Consider the following 17,866-nt stretch of genomic DNA (forward strand, 5'->3'; position numbering starts at 1 on the left):
GGACTCAATGCGGAAATATTCTGGAATGAACCCTGAGGACCCAGTGGCACAGGGTCTGTTGAAAGTACATTTTGTGACAAAAGCATGGCCAGACATACAGAGAAAGATACAGAAGGTAGAAGGATGGAGCGAAAAACCATTAGATGAATTGTTGAGAGAGGCACAGAAAGTGTTTGTAAAGAGGGAGGATGAGAGACAAGAACAGAAGGCGAAAATGATGATAGCTACGGTTGATGAGGTAATTAAGGGGAGAATGGAACCAATAGTGAGCAACCGGAGCAGCGGGTGGCAGCATGTAGGACAGAGAGGAAGAGGGAGAGGGAGAGGACAAGGGGGAGCATTTGATAGAGGGTTTGGGCGACAGGGGCAGAGATGGAAGTCTCCACAGGCAGGATGCTATTATTGTGGAAAGATAGGGCATTTTAAGCGGGAGTGTCCTGATCTACAAAGGGAAGAAAGGGCAATTCCGCTTATGAATTTTGTTGAAGAATAGGGGTGTCAGGGGTTCCTGCCCTCGGGGGCCCACCAGGAACCCTTGATAAACTTGAAGGTGGGACCCTGTGGGGAGGAGGCAGTCTTCCTAGTAGATACAGGGGCAACACGGTCATCGCTGAATTTTAAACCAAAGAGGGTAGAAATGTCGACACGGTCAATTACTGTTTCAGGGGTGAAAGGGGAAGGATTTACTGTTCCAGTATTTGAACCTATGATGATAGAAGGTCCTAAGGATAGGGTCACAGGGGAACTGCTGTATATCCCTGATATAGGAAGTAACTTACTGGGGAGAGACTTAATTATCCTTTTAGGACTGGAGATTGGAATTTAGGAAAAAGAATTAGTTGTACAACTGGCAATGTTGACAGAGGATGCAGAGAGAAAGATAGACCCTATTGTATGGGCTAGAGAAGGAAATCGTGGAAAACTACAGATCCCTCCCCTTTTAATAAATTTAAAACAGAAAGGGGACGTTGTCTGTGAATGACAATACCCTATTTCCATAGAAGGTAAACGAGGACTGCAGCCAGTAATTGAGGGACTGATTAGAGATGGACTGTTGGAGCCATGTATGTCTCCTTATAATACCCCAATTCTACCAGTGCGGAAATCTGATGGAACTTATCGATTAGTGCAGGATTTGAGAACATTAAATCGAATAGTACAGATCAGGCACCCAGTGGTGCCAAACCCCTACACGTTATTAAGTAAGATCCCTCATGACCACAGATGGTTTAGTGTGATAGATTTAAAAGGTGCCTTTTGGGCTTGTCCCTTAGCGGAGGAAAGATTTGGGACTATCCCCCTATGAAATTTTATTTGGATTACCTTATCTGGGAACAAATGGAGAATTACCAATTCCCGAAACTAAAGATTTGTTTTTAAAGAAGTATATACTGGGCTTGTCCTCCTCTTTGTCTTTCCTCAGGAAACATGGCCTATTGGCACAGACTCCGCCCCTTGAATTCGCTGTTCACCCCATCTGGCCGGGTGATTGGGTCTTAGTAAAATCATGGACAGAGACTAAATTGCAGCCGGACTGGGAAGGGCCGTACCAGGCTCTTTTGACTACCGAAATGGCAATAAGGACGGCGGAAAAAGGCTGGACTCATTACACTCGGATCAAAGGGCTAGTGGAATCTCCAGTTGAGGAAGAAGTCTGGACAGCCGAATCAACGCAAGACCCGCTAAAACTCAGACTAAAGAGACTTTGAGTAACTGACTATACAGTGGCGGCACGGGCGTGGGATTATTTCTGTAAGATTGTATATTAAGCCTTTTGTGCTTCAGCATGATGATTAGAATGCTGGGAATGTCTAGAGTTATGATGATAGCCCTCTTGGTATTAGGATTATGTCACATATCATTTTCATATGTATTATTAATGGTTCCTGAGTCTGATAATCCACAAGTAATAGACACTGATGCATGCAGCTTAGTAAATTGTGGGACTGTAGTTAATCAGAGACAGTACCGCAGCTCAGAGATACATCTTAAGTCCTATGGGGATGGCCTCGGGGATGGTACTTGGTATTATGGTCTCGTCACAGTACACCGGGCCCCCTTCCGACCAGCTCGCGATTGTCTCGATAAGAAGTGTTAACCCAATATACTTAACGATAAGGAAAACCACATGGCGCGAAGCAATTCTGGAGCGGGGGGGAGGGGGGGCACTTATGAGATACAATTAAATGAAACATTTGGGATTGAAATGAAATCAAATGGGAAGGAGTTCGTGGGCTGTTGTTTTCGAATTAGTGTAGGACAGGGAAAACGGGTAGAATTACTGGGTAATGAGATACAACCTTTCACCCCTCCCGATGATCCTAAAGTAGTAAAAATTATAGAGGTAAAAGACTTGAAACAGACCATCGAGATAGAAACTGGGTACAGGGATGCAAATGCCTGGGTTGAATGGGTAAAGTATACTGTAAAAAGTCTGAACAAAAGCAATTGCTATGGATGTGCCTCCGGTAGGCCAGTGGTCCAGGTGGTTCCCTTTCCGCTCGGGTGGAAGCGAGACAGGAAGGGCATGAAATGTATGATAGCCCTGTACCAGGATGAGACTGCATGGAATGATAGGAATTGTACCTCCCTATCTCTGATGTTCCCTCCCTTGGAGAAGAAAGATGTAAAAGTTCCCCCCACATTTTCCGCCGCAGTTGGAAATCACACGTCGTGTGTGCGCAGGCGAGGTACAAGTCAGTCGAGAAATTTGGGGGAGCTGAAATTATGTACAGAGATTAAGAATGTTACCGAAACGGAGAAGGGAGGGAACTACTCAGCACTAAAGGTTCCCCGAGCGGATCTGTGGTGGTACTGTGGAGGAAAAATATTGAGACCCACACTACCTCCGGATTGGAGAGGGATATGTGCAATTGTACAATTGGCAATTCCATTTACCTTGGCATTTGAGAAGGAAAAGATAGTAGGGAAAAAGGGAAGGGGTAAGAGATTACTGTTAGATACTTCTTTTGATGACAGGATTTATCTCGACTCGGTAGGAGTCCCTAGGGGAGTACCTGAATTCAAAGCTCGTAACCAGATTGCAGCAGGTTTTGAGTCAGCTCTCTTTTGGTGGGTAACAATTAATAAAAATGTAGATTGGATAAATTACATTTTCTATAATCAACAGCGATTTATAAATTATACAAGAGATGTGGTTAAAGGAATATCAGAACAGCTTGATGCGACAAGTAGGATGGCATAGGAAAACAGAATAGCCCTTGATATGATTTTAGCAGAAAAAGGGTGTGTGTGTGTGATGTTAGGAGGAAGCTGTTGTACCTTTATTCCTAATAATACTGCGCCTGATGGGGATTGACTACTTTAGCAGAGGAACTGGCTGAGAATTCAGGAGTAGACACATCTCTCACGGGATGGCTTGAATCCTGGTTTGGAAAATGGAAGGGGGTGGTGGTTTCTATCCTTACTTCCCTGATAGTAGTAGTTGGGGTATTGGTGGCCATTGGCTGTTGTGTCATACCCTGTATACGAGGGCTCACCCGAAGACTGATTGAAACAGCCTTGATGAAACAGATGCCCCTAAGAGGGAATCAGACAGAGGAACTTTATCGGCTAAATAATGAGGAGATGAGTGAAACCAAGATGGATGAAATCTCTGAAATGATGTTTGCGAATTTTGGGAACGATGTTTAAAGAAAAAAAAAAGAGAGACAAAAATGCAGAAGATAACAAAGGGTAATCAAAAGTAAAAGGGGAAATTGTGGAATATAGGTGAATTAATGTTATTTCTGCAATTATAAGTTCTGATACAGAGTAAATGAATTCACATTAGTTTGGTATTGTTTCGGACGAAAACTGACTTAGCAAAAATGAGGAAACATATAATCCGTTAAAGAAAATGGTATGTTAGCATGAGACGTGATTACAGAACAATGGTGGATGTATGGGCAAACAGGAAAAACATCTGTTTCCCCACTTGTACAGAGACACAGGAACAAACCCCAAATAAAAGGGCTTAGTGATAAGATGCTGTGAGGGGCAGCGCAGGTGGAGGGAGCAGATAATGGTAAGCAAAGGATGGGATGACGTCAAACAACCTTATAGGAGGCAGAGATAGACATTTGTCACTGACAAGGCCGGATAAATAGAAGTTGTGGGATCAGTCTTAAGGAAATGAGTGACATAGAACATAGAACAATACAGCACAGAACAGGCCCTTCAGCCCACGATGTTGTGCCGAACATTTGTCCTAGCTTAAAGCACCCATCCATGTACCTATCCAATTGCCGCTTAAAGGTCACCAAAGATTCTGACTCTACCACTCCCACAGGCAGCGCATTCCATGCCCCCACCTCTCTCTGGGTAAAGAACCCACCCCTGACATCTCCCCTATACCTTCCACCCTTCACCTCAAATCATGTCTAAAATGTCAACAAAATAATGCCTGTTAAGGGTGCGGTGCGTGACAGGGAGAACATCTTGCTTGATGGCTCATGTGTGTATTCAGCTTGATTTCATTGAATTGCAGTGTGTACGTTACTATAAGTATTGTCTTGTTGATGTATTTAGTAGATGGATTGAAGCCTTTACAACCACCAATAATAAAGCCTCAACGATAGTAACATTACTCTTGACCAAGATCATAAGGAGTTGGAGTTCCTCTGCAGTTTAGTTCAGACAATGGCCCCCATTTTATCGGGAAAATCCACAATGAGCTATGTGAGGTGCTGCGTATCCAGCAGCAATTCCATTGTGTTTACCACCCACAGGTGGCAGGAATAGTGGAAAGGGCAAATGGACTCTTGAAACCAAACTAAGTTAATGTCTGAAACAGACCCCCAACTGGTTGAAGGTCTTGCCTTTGACCCTGCATCAGGAGGATCACCCCACACCCGACCACTGGACTGTCGGCAGCAGAAATAATTTATGGCCGATCCAGTAGGATCCCTTGGGATGCTGACACAGACCCACCCACTCATGTAGATTTTATTATGGGAGAGGAAATGCAAAGATACTTTGAGCAGCTAACATCGTCACTAAAGATTCTCCATTCACAGGTAAAGCACACCTTTGGACAACCATCACAAGCGACGGATCAAAACTCAGGCAACCAGAATGAATCCCCAGATGGAAGACCTTGTGCTGATCAAAGACTGGGATCACCCCCAAGCTTGGACCCAGGTGGAAGGGACAATTGTAGGTGCTCCTTCAGACGCCGGTGTCAATCATACGTCCATGGACAGTGGCTGAGTCGATTTGAGTGACTGTAAATGAGGGGCTTCTCAAATGGCCTAAACACTACATTTTCTCTCTGTATGGTATCATGGCTGCCACCATGGTATTAGGCCTGGAGGACAGCTTGTTTTATAAAGCCCATATATATTTACATGGTAATCAAACTGTTACCTGCTTGTCCTGTCAGTGTAGGTGTTATTTGTAGCCATTCCTGGGTGGACCCCCCTCAACCGATATACTACAGATACTTCAGATGCCCCACACACACCCTCCCCCCACCCCCACCCTGTGTAGGTCAAAGCAGGAAGTTTTAGAAGGGTGCCATCAGGATGGTGCATAGAGCGATAGACTCAGACTCAGACCCCTAGCTGCATAGGGACCCCGGGAAGAAATGGAACGGTTTGTTATGATCCCATGAGCTATCCACTTTGCATCTCAGGACTGGAATGGAACTGTACCTACGCTTTGGTTCCCATGAATGTTTTTGGGCACGAGGCGATGTGCCGCAGGCATTGTCAGGTGAGCCATGGAATAGTCACCTGCACCTGTGCTTAAATGTTACTGCAGGAAGACCATTTATTTGTGTGAACTGTAACAGAGTCCATGTCAATTCAGCCATTTGTTCATATCCTTCGTATGATTACCAACTGATCGGATCAGGAGGAAACTCCAGCCAGGAGAGAAACTGGAGATATAAACAGTTTGTGACTGCCGATAACTGAGCAATAAAATGCTACCGGGCCTAAAGAGGGTGTCTGTTCCTTCTCAACCGTACCTTTTTACTCTGGCCACCCTGACTCTCCCGGTCCTGTTCGCTGTAGGGGCAGTAGAACCACTCACTGCCCCATGCCCCATAGTTTTACGAGCTGTTAGGAGTTTTGTGTGGATTGGAAGGACCCAGTAACTCTGGGATCTTCCCTTGGCATGGCTACCAGGGGGCATTGTCCCTCTGAGGGTCAGCGGGAACAATAGCAACAAAGAACCAGAATTTCTTCACTTGTGGGTTAACCATCCTGGGAAACAGTATAGTGAGGGGACTAGAGGCAGTTAATCAGGAATTGGTGGCGTAAAGGATCTATGTACAACAGACTAGATGTGCAGTACATAGAACATAGAAGAATACAGCGCAGTACAGGCCCTTTGGCCCTCGATGTTGTGCCGATCCAAGCCCACCTAACCTACACTAGCCCACTATCCTCCATATGCCTATCCAATGCCTGTTTAAATGCCCATAATGAGGGAGAGTCCACCACTGCTACTGGCAGGGCATTCCATGAACTCACGACTCGCTGAGTAAAGAACCTACCCCTAACATCTGTCCTATACCTACCCCCCCTTAATTTAAAGCTATGCCCCCTTGTAATAGCTGACTCCTTACGTGGAAAAAGGTTCTCACGGTCAACCCTATCTAAACCCCTAATCATCTTGTACACCTCTATCAAGTCACCCCTAAACCTTCTTTTCTCCAATGAAAACAACCCCAAGTGCCTCAGCCTTTCCTCATACGATCTTCCTGCCATACCAGGCAACATCCTGGTAAACCTCCTCTGCACCCGTTCCAGTGCCTCCACATCCTTCCTATAGTATGGCGACCAAAACTGCACACAATACTCCAGATGTGGCCGCACAAGAGTCTTATACAACTGCAACATGACTTCAGGATTCCGGAACTCAATTCCTCTACCAATAAAAGCCAGTACGCCATATGCCTTCTTCACCGCACTATTTACCTGGGTGGCAACTTTCAAAGATATGTGTAAATGGACACCAAGACCCCTCTGCTCATCCACACTACCAAGTATCCGACCATTAGCCCAGTACCCCATCTTTTTGTTACTCTTACCAAAGTGAATCACCTCACACTTAGCTACATTGAACTCCATTTGCCACCTTTCTGCCCAGTTCTGCAGCTTATCTATATCCCACTGTAACCTGCCAAATCCTTCCTCACTGTCAACAACTCCTCCGACTTTCGTATCATCCACAAACTTGCTCACCCAACCTTCTAGCCCCCCCTCCAGGTCATTTATAAAAATGACAAACAGCAATGGTCCCAAAACAGATCCTTGCGGAACACCGCTAATAACGGCACTCCAAGATGAACCTTTACCATCAACTACTACCCTCTGTCTTCTTCCAGCCAACCAATTCCTAATCCAAACCTCCAACTCACCCTCAATGCCATACCTCCGTATTTTTTGAAGTAGCCTACCATGGGGAACCTTATCAAACGCCTTACTAAAATCCATATACACCACATCTACCGCTTTCCCCTCGTCCATCTCCTTAGTCACCTTCTCAAAGAATTCAATAAGGTTTGTGAGGCACGACTTGCCCTTCACAAAACCATGCTGACTATCCTTGATCACATTATTCCTATCCAGATGTTCATAAATCCTATCCCTTACAATTCTCTCTAAGACTTTGCCCACAACAGAAGTGAGACTTACCGGCCTATAGTTACTAGGGTTATCCCTACTCCACTTCTTGAACAAGGAAACCACATTTGCTCGCCTCCAGTCTTCTGTCACTCCTCCTGTAGACAACGAGGACATAAAAATCAAGGCCATTGGCTCTGCAATCTCCTCCCTTGCTTTCCAGAGAATCCTAGGATAAATGCCATCAGGCTTAGGGGACTTATCTATTTTCACCCTTTCCAGAATTTCCAACACCTCTTCCCTACATACCTCAAAACCATTCATTCTACTTAATTGTGACTCAGTATTCACATCGGCAACAATGTCCTGTTCCTGAGTGAATACTGAAGAAAAGTATTCATTCAGTGTCTCCCCAATCTCTTCAGCTTCCACACGCAACTTCCCACTACTATCCTTGACTGGACCTATTCCTACCCTCATTCTTTTATTCCTGACATACCTATAGAAAGAGTTAGGGTTTTCCCTAATCCTACCAACTAAGGACCTTTCATGTCCCCTCCTTGCTGCTCTTAGTTCTCTCTTGAGGTCCTTCCTGGCTACCTTATAACTCTCAATCGCCCCAACTGAACCTTCACACCTCATCTTTACATAGGCCGCCCTCTTCCATTTAACAATGGATTCCAATTCCTTATTAAACCACGGCTCCCTCACACGATCCTTTCCTCCCTGCCTGACAGGTAGATACTTATCAAGGACACTCAATAGTTGCTCCTTGAACAAGCTCCACATATCAATTACGCCCTTGCCTTGAAACCTACTTTTCCAAGCCACGCATCCTAAGTCATGCCTCACCGCATCATAATTTCCCTGCTCCCAGCTATAACTCTTGCCCTGCAGTGCACACTTATCCCTCTCCATCACTAGAGTAAAAGTCACCGAATTATGGTCACTGTCCCCACAGTGCTCACCTACCTCTAATTCTAACACCTGGCCTGGTTCATTACCCAGAACCAAATCCAGTATGGCCTCACCTCTTGTTGGCCTATCTACATATTGTCAGGAAACCCTCCTGCACACATTGGACAAACACCGACCCATCTAACGAACTAGAGCTATAGCTTTCCCAATCAATATCAGGAAAGTTAAAGTCCCCCTTAACAACCACCCTATTACTTTCACTCTTCTCCTGAATCATCCTTGCAATCCTTTCTTCTACGTTTCTAGTACTATTAGGAGGCCTGTAAAAAACGCCTAACAGGATGACCTCACCTTTCCTATTGCTAACCTCAGCCCAAACTACCTCAGATGGCGAGTCTTCATCCATCGTCCTTTCCACCACTGTAATACGATCTTTGACAAGCAATGCCACACCTCCCCCTCTTTTACCCCCACCTCTGACCCTACTAAAACATTTAAACCCTGGAACCTGCAACAGCCAATCCTGTCCCTGTTCTACCCATGTCTCCGTAAGAGCCACAACATCGAAATCCCAGGTACCAACCCACGCTGCAAGTTCACCTACCTTATTTCGTATACTTCTTGCATTGAAGTATACACACTTCAAGCCACTTTCCTGTTTACAGGCACCCTCCTTTGAGATTGATGCCATGTTCCTAACCTTCCTACACTCCAGGTCCTGCACCCTAAAGCTACAGTCTAGGTTCCCATGCCCCTGCAGAGTTAGTTTAAACCCCCACCAAGAGCACTAGCAAACCTCCCGCCAAGGATACTGGTGCCCCTCAGGTTCAGGTGTAGACCATCCTGTTTATAGAGGTCCCACCTTCCCCAGAAAGAACCCCAGTTATCCAAATACCGGAATCCCTCCCTCCTGCACCATCCCTGTAGCCACGCATTCTCTCTCCCTATTCCTCGACTCTCTATCACGTGGCACGGGTAACAAACCAGAGACAACAACTCTGTTCGTTCTAACTCTGAGCTTCCAACTTAGCTCCCTGAAAGCTTGCCTAACATCCTCAGACTATCAATTAGCCCAACAAGGAGTTTGTACAATAGTAGGAGACAGATGAATCATACAACATTACCCACGCCATCCAATCTATTAAGAACCAGTTGGATCATTTTCAGACAAGGTCCCAAAGAATGGTGATGGCTGGCTAGGGTGGTGACTGGGAGGATCCTGGGAATCCTATCTACTGCATGGACTAGTAATTCTTGTTATAATCATATAACAATACGCAGTCTATAACAGCTGCGTATTCTTCAAATGATTCGCAAGAAACCTCCTGTTCATCAATGACCGTTTGCTAACTGGGGAAAATGTTCAGCCGAAATTTCCTTAAGAAGAAGAATTTTGAAAAAAAGATAGCTTTTTTAGAAATGCTTGGTTTTTTTTGCCACAGTTAGGAACATGGCATCAATTTCCAAGGAGGGTGCCTGTAAACAGGAAAGTGGCTTGAAGTGTGTATACTTCAATGCAAGAAGTATACGAAATAAGGTAGGTGAACTTGCAGCGTGGGTTGGTACCTGGGACTTCAATGTTGTGGCTATTACGGAGACATGGCTAGAACAGGGACAGGATTGGCTGTTGCAGGTTCCAGGATTTAAATGTTTTAGTAGGGTCAGAGGTGGGGGTAAAAGAGGGGGAGGTGTGGCATTGCTTGTCAAAGATAGTATTACAGTGGTGGAAAGGATGATGGATGAGGACTTGCCATCTGAGGTAGTTTGGGCTGAGGTTAGGAATAGGAAAGGTGAGGTCACCCTGTTAGGAGTCTTTTACAGGCCTCCTAATAGTCCTAGAATCATTGAAGAAAGGATAGGGAAGGTGATTCAGGAGATGAGTGACAGTAATAGGGTGATTGTTATGGGGGACTTTAACTTTCCTGATATTGATTGGGAAAGCTATAGCTCAAGTTCGTTAGATGGGTCAGTGTTTGTTCAATGTGTGCAGGAGAGTTTCCTGACACAATATGTAGACAGGCCAACAAGAGGTGAGGCCATACTGGATTTGGTTCTGGGTAACGAACCAGGCCAGGTGTTAGAATTAGAGGTAGGTGAGCACTTTGGGGATAGTGACCATAATTCGGTGATTTTTACTCTCGTGATGGAGAGGGATAAGTGTGTTCTACAGGGCAAGAGTTATAGCTGGGGTCAGGGAAATTATGATGCGGTGAGGCATGACTTAGGATGTGTGGCTTGGAAAAGTAGACTCCAAGGCAAGAGTGTAAATGATATGTGGAGCTTGTTCAAGGAGCAACTATTGAGTGTCCTTGATAATTATGTACCTGTCAGGCAGGGAGGAAAGGGTCGTGCGAGGGAGCCGTGGTTTAATAAGGAATTGGAATCCCTTGTTAAATGGAAGAGGGCGGCCTATCTCAAGATGAGACGTGAAGGTTCAATTGGGGCGATTGAGAGTTATAGGGTAGCCAGGAAGGACCTGAAGAGAGAGCTAAGAGCAGCAAGGAGGGGACATAAAAGGTCCTTAGTCGGTAGGATTAGGGAAAACCCTAAGGCTTTCTATAGGTATGTTAGGGATAAAAGAATGACTAGGGTAGGAATAGGTCCAGTCAAGGATAGTAGTGGGAAGTTGCGTGTGGAGGCGGATGAGATTGGGGAGACACTGAATGAATACTTTTCTTCAGTATTTACTCAGGAACAGGGCATTGTCGTCGATGCGAATACTGAGTCACAAATAAGTAGAATGGATGGCTTTGAGGTATGTAGAGAAGAGGTGTTGGAAATCCTGGAAAAGGTGAAAATAGATAAGTCCCCTGGGCCTGATGGCATTTATCCTAGGATTCTCTGGGAAGCAAGGGAGGAGATTGCAGAGCCATTGGCCTTGATTTTTATGTCCTCTTTGTCTACAGGAGTAGTGCCAGAAGACTGGAGGATAGCAAATGTGGTTCCCTTGTTCAAAAAGGGGAGTAGGGATAACCCTAGTAACTATAGGCTGGTGAGTCTCACTTCTGTTGTGGGCAAAGTCTTAGAGAGAATTGTAAGGGATAGGATTTATGCACATCTGGATAGGAATAATGTGATCAAGGATAGTCAGCATGGTTTTGTGAAGGGCAGGTCGTGCCTCACAAACCTTATTGAATTCTTTGAAAAGGTGACGAAGGAGGTTGATGAGGGGAAAGCGGTAGATGTGGTATATATGGATTTTAGTAAGGCGTTTGATAAGGTTCCCCATGGTAGGCTACTGCAGAAAATACGGAGATATGGCATTGAGGGTGAGTTGGAGGTTTGGATTAGGAATTGGCTGGATGGAAGAAGACAGAGGGTAGTAGTTGATGGCAAAGTTTCTTCATGGAGTGCCGTCACTAGCGGTGTTCCGGTGTTTTGGGACCATTGCTGTTTGTCATTTTTATAAATGACCTGGAAGAGGGGTTAGAAGGTTGGGTGAGCAAGTTTGCGGATGATACGAAAGTCGGAGGAGTTGTTGACAGTGAGGAAGGATGTGGCAGGTTACAGCAGGATATAGAGAAGCTGCAGAGCTGGGCAGAAAGGTGGCAAATGGAATTCAATGTAGCTAAATGTGAGGTGATTCACTTTGGGAAGAATAACAAAAAGATGGGGTACTGGGCTAATGGTCAGATACTTGGTAGTGTGGATGAGCAGAGGGATCTTGGTGTCCATGTACACAGATCTCTGAAAGTTGCTACCCAGGTAAATAGTGCGGTGAGGAAGGCATATGGCGTACTGGCTTTTATTGACAGAGGAATTGAGTTCCGGAGTCCTGAGGTCATCTGGTGCGGCCGCATCTGGAATATTGTGTGCAGTTTTGGTCGCCATACTATAGGAAGGACGTGGAGGCACTGGAACGGGTGCAGAGGAGGTTTACCAGGATGTTGCCTGGTATGGAAGGAAGATCGTATGAGGAAAGACTGAGACACTTGGGGCTGTTTTCATTAGAGAAAAGACGGTTTAGGGGTGACTTGATTGAGGTGTACAAGATGATTAGGGGGTTAGATAGGGTTGACAGTGTGAACCTTTTCCCGCGTATGGAGTCGGGTATTACAAGAGGGCATAGCTTTAAATTAAGGGGGGTAGATATAGGACTGAAGTTAGGGGTAGGTTCTTCACTCAGCGAGTCGTAAGTTCATGGAATGCCCTGCCAGTAGCAGTGGTGGACTCTCCCTCTTTATGGGCATTTAAGCGGGCATTGGATAGGTATATGGAGGATAGTGGGTTAGTATAGGTTAGGTGGGCTTGGATCGGCGCAACATCGAGGGCGAAAGGGCCTGTACTGCGCTGTATTCTTCTATGTTCTATGTTCTATTTCGTATATAGACCTAGTTTTACCTTGCAAAGAAATATTCAAGTCATTTTGCTTTGGCATGACATCACACAGAAATGCAGCATTTCTATAGAAATCTTCTTTCATTAATTCGCATTGCTGACTCTGTTCTTCATAAAATTTAATTATCTGTTCTTGCAAAGATAAAATTTGTGCTAACACCTGTCCCTTCGATAGCCAATGTACTTTAGAATGATACGGTAGATCCGCACTGAATACCTCGTCACCCAACTTTAGCATGTTACGAAACTGACAATGCCATGTTGCGTTTGCACGAATATAGTTAACAATATTGGGTGGCACAGTGAAACAGAACATAGAACAATACAGCACAGAACAGGCCCTTCGGCCCACGATGTTGTGCCGAACATTTGTCCTAGCTTAAGCACCTATCCATGTACTATCCAATTGCTGCTTAAAGGTCACCAATGATTCTGACTCTGCCACTCCCACAGGCAGCGCATTCCATGCCCCCACCACTTTCTGGGTAAAGAACCTACCCCTGACATCCCCCCCCCATACCTTCCACCCTTCACCTTAAATTTATGTCCCCTTGTAACACACTGTTGTACCCGGGGAAAAAACCTCTGACTGTCTACTCTATCTATTCCCCTGATCATCGTATAAACCTCTATCAAGTCACCCCTCATCCTTCGCCGTTCCAATGAGAAAAGCCTAGCACTCTCAACCTATCCTCGTACGACCTATTCTCCATTCCAGGCAACATCCTGGTAAATCTCCTCTGCACCGTCTCCAAAGCTTCCACATCTTTCCTAAAGTGAGGCGACCAGAACTGCACACAGTACTCCAAATGTGGCCTAACCAAGGTCCTATACAGCTGCAACATCACTTCACGACTCTTGAATTCAATCCCTCTGCTAATGAACGCTAATACACCATAGGCCCTCTTACAAGCTCTATCCACCTGAGTGGCAACTTTCAAAGATCTATGAACATAGACTCCAAGATCCCTCTGCTCTTCCATCTTACTAAGAACCCTACTGTTAACCCTGTATTCCACATTCTTATTTGTCCCTCCAAAATGGACAACCTCACACTTGACAGGGTTGAACTCCATCTGCCACTCCTCAGCCCAGCTCTGCATCATATCGAAGTCCCTTTGCAGCCGACAACAGCCCTCCTCACTATCCACAACTCCACCAATCTTTGTATCGTCTGCAAATTTACTGACCCACTCTTCGACTCCCTCTTCCAAGTCATTAAGAAAAATTACAAACAGCAGAGGACCCAGAACTGATCCCTGCGGAACTCCACTTGTAACTGGGCTCCAGGCTGAATATTTACCATCTACCATCACTCTCTGACTTCGACTGGTTGGCCAGTTCTCTATCCAACTGGCCAAACTTCCCACTATCCCATGCCTCCTGACTTTCCGCATAAGCCTACCATTGGAAACCTTATCAAATGCCTTACTAAAATCCATGTACACTACATCCACTGCTCTACCCTTATCCACATGCTTGGTCACTTCCTCAAAGAATTCAATAAGACTTGTAAGGCAAGACCTACCCTTCACAAATCCATGCTGGCTGTCCCTAATCAAGCAATGTCTTTCCAGATACTCATAAATCCTATCCCTCAGTACCCTTTCAATTACTTTGCCTACCACCGAAGTAAGAATAACTGGCCTGTAATTCCTGGGGTTATCCCTATTCCCTTTTTTGAACAGGGGCACAACATTCGCCACTCTCCAATCCCCTGGCACCACCCCCATTGACAGTGAAGACTAAAAGATCATTGCCAACGGCTCTGCAATTTCCTTTCTTGCTTCCCACATAATCCTAGGATATATCCTGTCAGGCCTGAGGGACTTGTCTATCCTCAAGTTTTTCAAAATGCCCAACACATCTTCCTTCCTAACAAGTATCTCCTCTAGCCTACCAGTTCATTTCATACTCTCCACTTCAACAATACGGTCCCTCTCATTTGTAAATACTGAAGAAAAGTACTCATTCAAGACCTCTCCATACACAGTCTCCCACTACTGTCCTTGATCGGTGGTACAGTGGTTAGCAGTGCTGCCTCACAGCGGCAGAGACCCGGGTTCAATTCCCGCCTCAGGCGACTGACTGTGTGGAGTTTGCACGTTCTCCCCGTGTCTGCGTGGGTTTCCTCCGGGTGCTCCAGTTTCCTCCCACAGTCCAAAGATGTGCAGGGTCAGGTGAATTGACCATGCTAAATTGCCCGTAGTGTTAGGTAAGGGGTAAATGTAGGGGTATGGGTGGGTTTCGCTTCGGTGGGTAGGTGTGGACTTGTTGGGCCGAAGGGCCTGTTTCCACACTGTAATGTAATCTAATCTAAAAAAAAAATACTCTGCCTTCCTGTTATTCTTCCCAAAGTGCATCACCTCACGTTTAGCTGCATTGAACTCCATTTGCCACCTCTCAGCCCAAGTCCCCCTGGAATCTGTAACATTCTTCCACACTGACCACTACTCTACCGACTTTAGTGTCGTCTGAAAATTTACTAATCCATCCACCTATGCCTGTGTCTAAGTCATTTATAAACAGCAGTGGTCCCAAAACATATCCTTGTGGCAAACTACTAGCAACCGGACTCCAGGCTGAATATTTTCCATCAACCACCACTCGTTGCCTTCTTTCAGAATGCCAATTTCTAAACCAAACTGCTAAATCACCCTCAATTCCATGCCTCTGCATTTTCTCCAACAGCCTACCATGTGGAACCTTATCAAAGGCTTTACTGAAGTCCATGTATACCACGACAACTGCCCTACCCTCATCTACATGCTTGGTCACCTTCTCAAAAAACTCAATGTGAGACATGACCTGCCCTTGATGAAACCATGTTGACGATCTGAAATCAAATTGTTGTTTGCAAGATGATTATAAATCTTATCTCTTAGAATCCTTTCCATACCTTTCCTACAACAGAGGTAAGGCTCACTGGTCTATAATTACCTGGGTCATCTCTACTGCCCTTCTTGAACAAGTGCACAACATTTGCAATCGTCCAGTCCTCTGGTATCAAACCTGTGGACAATGACGACTCAAATATCAAAGCCAAAGGCTCTGCTATCTCCTTCCTAGCTTCCCAGAGAATCCTCGGATAAATCCCGTCCTTGTCTACTTTCACTCCTTCTAGAATTGATAACACCTGTTCGTAACTAACCTCTATCCTTTCTAGTCTAATATCTCATAACTCATTCTTCTCCTCTGCAATATTCTCCTTTTCCTGAGTGAAAACCGATGAGAAATGTTCATTTAGCACCTCTCTGCTCTCCACAGGGTCCACGCTCAACTTCCCACTTCTGTCTTTGATTGGCCTTATTCCTACCCTAATCATCCTTTTATTCCTCACATACCTATAGAAAGCTTTAGGATTCTCCTTTATTCTATTTGCCAAAGACTGCTTTTGTCCTCTCTTTGCTCTTCTTAACTCTCTCTTTAAATCCTTCCTAACTGATCTGTACCATCTTGCCTCATCAACACATAAGCCTCCTTCTTCTTCGTAAAAAGAGATGCAATTTCTGTTGTAAACCACAGTTCCCTTACATTATCACTTCCTCCCTGCCTGACAGGGACATATCTATCAAGGACACATAATATCTGTTCCTTAAACCAGCTCCACATTTCCATTGTCTGCATCCCCTACATTTTGCTACCCCATTCTATGCATTCTAATTCTTGCCTAATCGTATTGTAATTGCCCTTGCCCCCATCTTTAACTCTTGACCTGTGGCATGTACCTATCCCTTTCCATCACTAAACTAAACGTAACTGAATTATGGTCACTCTCCACAAAGTGCTCTCCTACAACTAAATCAAACACCTGGCCTGGTTCATTACCAAGCACGAGATCCAGTGTGGCCTCCCATCTTGTCGGCCCTTTGACATACTGTGTCAGGAAACCGTCTTGTAGACATTGGACAAAACTGATCCATCCGACGTACTAGAGTTGTAGCATTTCCTAGGCCTATTGCAGGCTGCAGCATGACATAGACAGGATGCAGAGCTGAGATAAGAAATGGCAGATGGAGTTCAACCTGGATAAATGTGAAGTGATGCATTTTGGAAGGTCGAACTTGAATGCCGAATATAGGATTAAAGACAGGATTCTTGGCAGTGCGGAGAAACAGAAGGATATTGGTATTTAAGTACATAGATCCCTCAAAGCTGCCACCCAAGTGGATAGGGCTGTTACGAAAGCATATGATGCTTTGGCTTTAATTAACAGGGGGATCGAGTTTAAGAGTTGCGAGGTTTTGCTGCAGCTCTATAAGTCCCTGGTGAGACCACACTTGGAATATTGTGTCCAGTTCTGGTCGCCCTACTATAGAAAAGATACAGAGGCTTTGGAGAGGGCACAAAAAAGGTTTACCAGGATGCTGCCTGGACTGGAGGGCTTGCCTTATGAAGAAAGGTTGAATAAGCTCGGAGCTTTCTCTCTGGAGAGAAGGAGGAAGAGAGGTGACCTGACTGAGATATACAAGGTAATGAGAGGCATAGATAGAGTTAATAGCCAGAGACTTTTCCCAGGGCAGGATTGACTGGCACGAGGGGTCATAGTTTTAAGATATTAGGAGAATGGTGCAGAGGGGACGTCAGAGGAAGGTTCTTTACGCAGAGAGTTGTGAATGCATGTAATGCATTGCCAGTGGTGGTGATGGAAGCAGAGTCATTAGGGACATTTAAGCAACTGCTGGACATGCACAAGGACAGCAGTGAATTGAGGGATGTGTAGGTTAAGTTATTTTATTTTACATTAGGACTGATGCTCGGCACAACATCATGGGCCAAAGGGCCTGTTCTATGCTGTACTTTTGTATATAGAACATAGAACATAGAACAATACAGCACAGAACAGGCCCTTCGGCCCACGATGTTGTGCCGAACATTTGTCCTAGCTTAAGCACCCATCCATGTACCTATCCAATTGCCGCTTAAAGGTCACCAAAGATTCTGACTCTACCACTCCCACAGGCAGCGCATTCCATGCCCCCACCACTCTCTGGGTAAAGAACCCACCCCTGACACCTCCCCTCTACCTTCCACCC

This window comes from Chiloscyllium plagiosum, unplaced genomic scaffold, assembly GCF_037043375.1.
Source record: "Chiloscyllium plagiosum isolate Xiang-an unplaced genomic scaffold, Cpla_swu_hap1 HiC_scaffold_1, whole genome shotgun sequence".
NCBI classification, from domain to species: Eukaryota; Metazoa; Chordata; class Chondrichthyes; order Orectolobiformes; family Hemiscylliidae; genus Chiloscyllium; species Chiloscyllium plagiosum.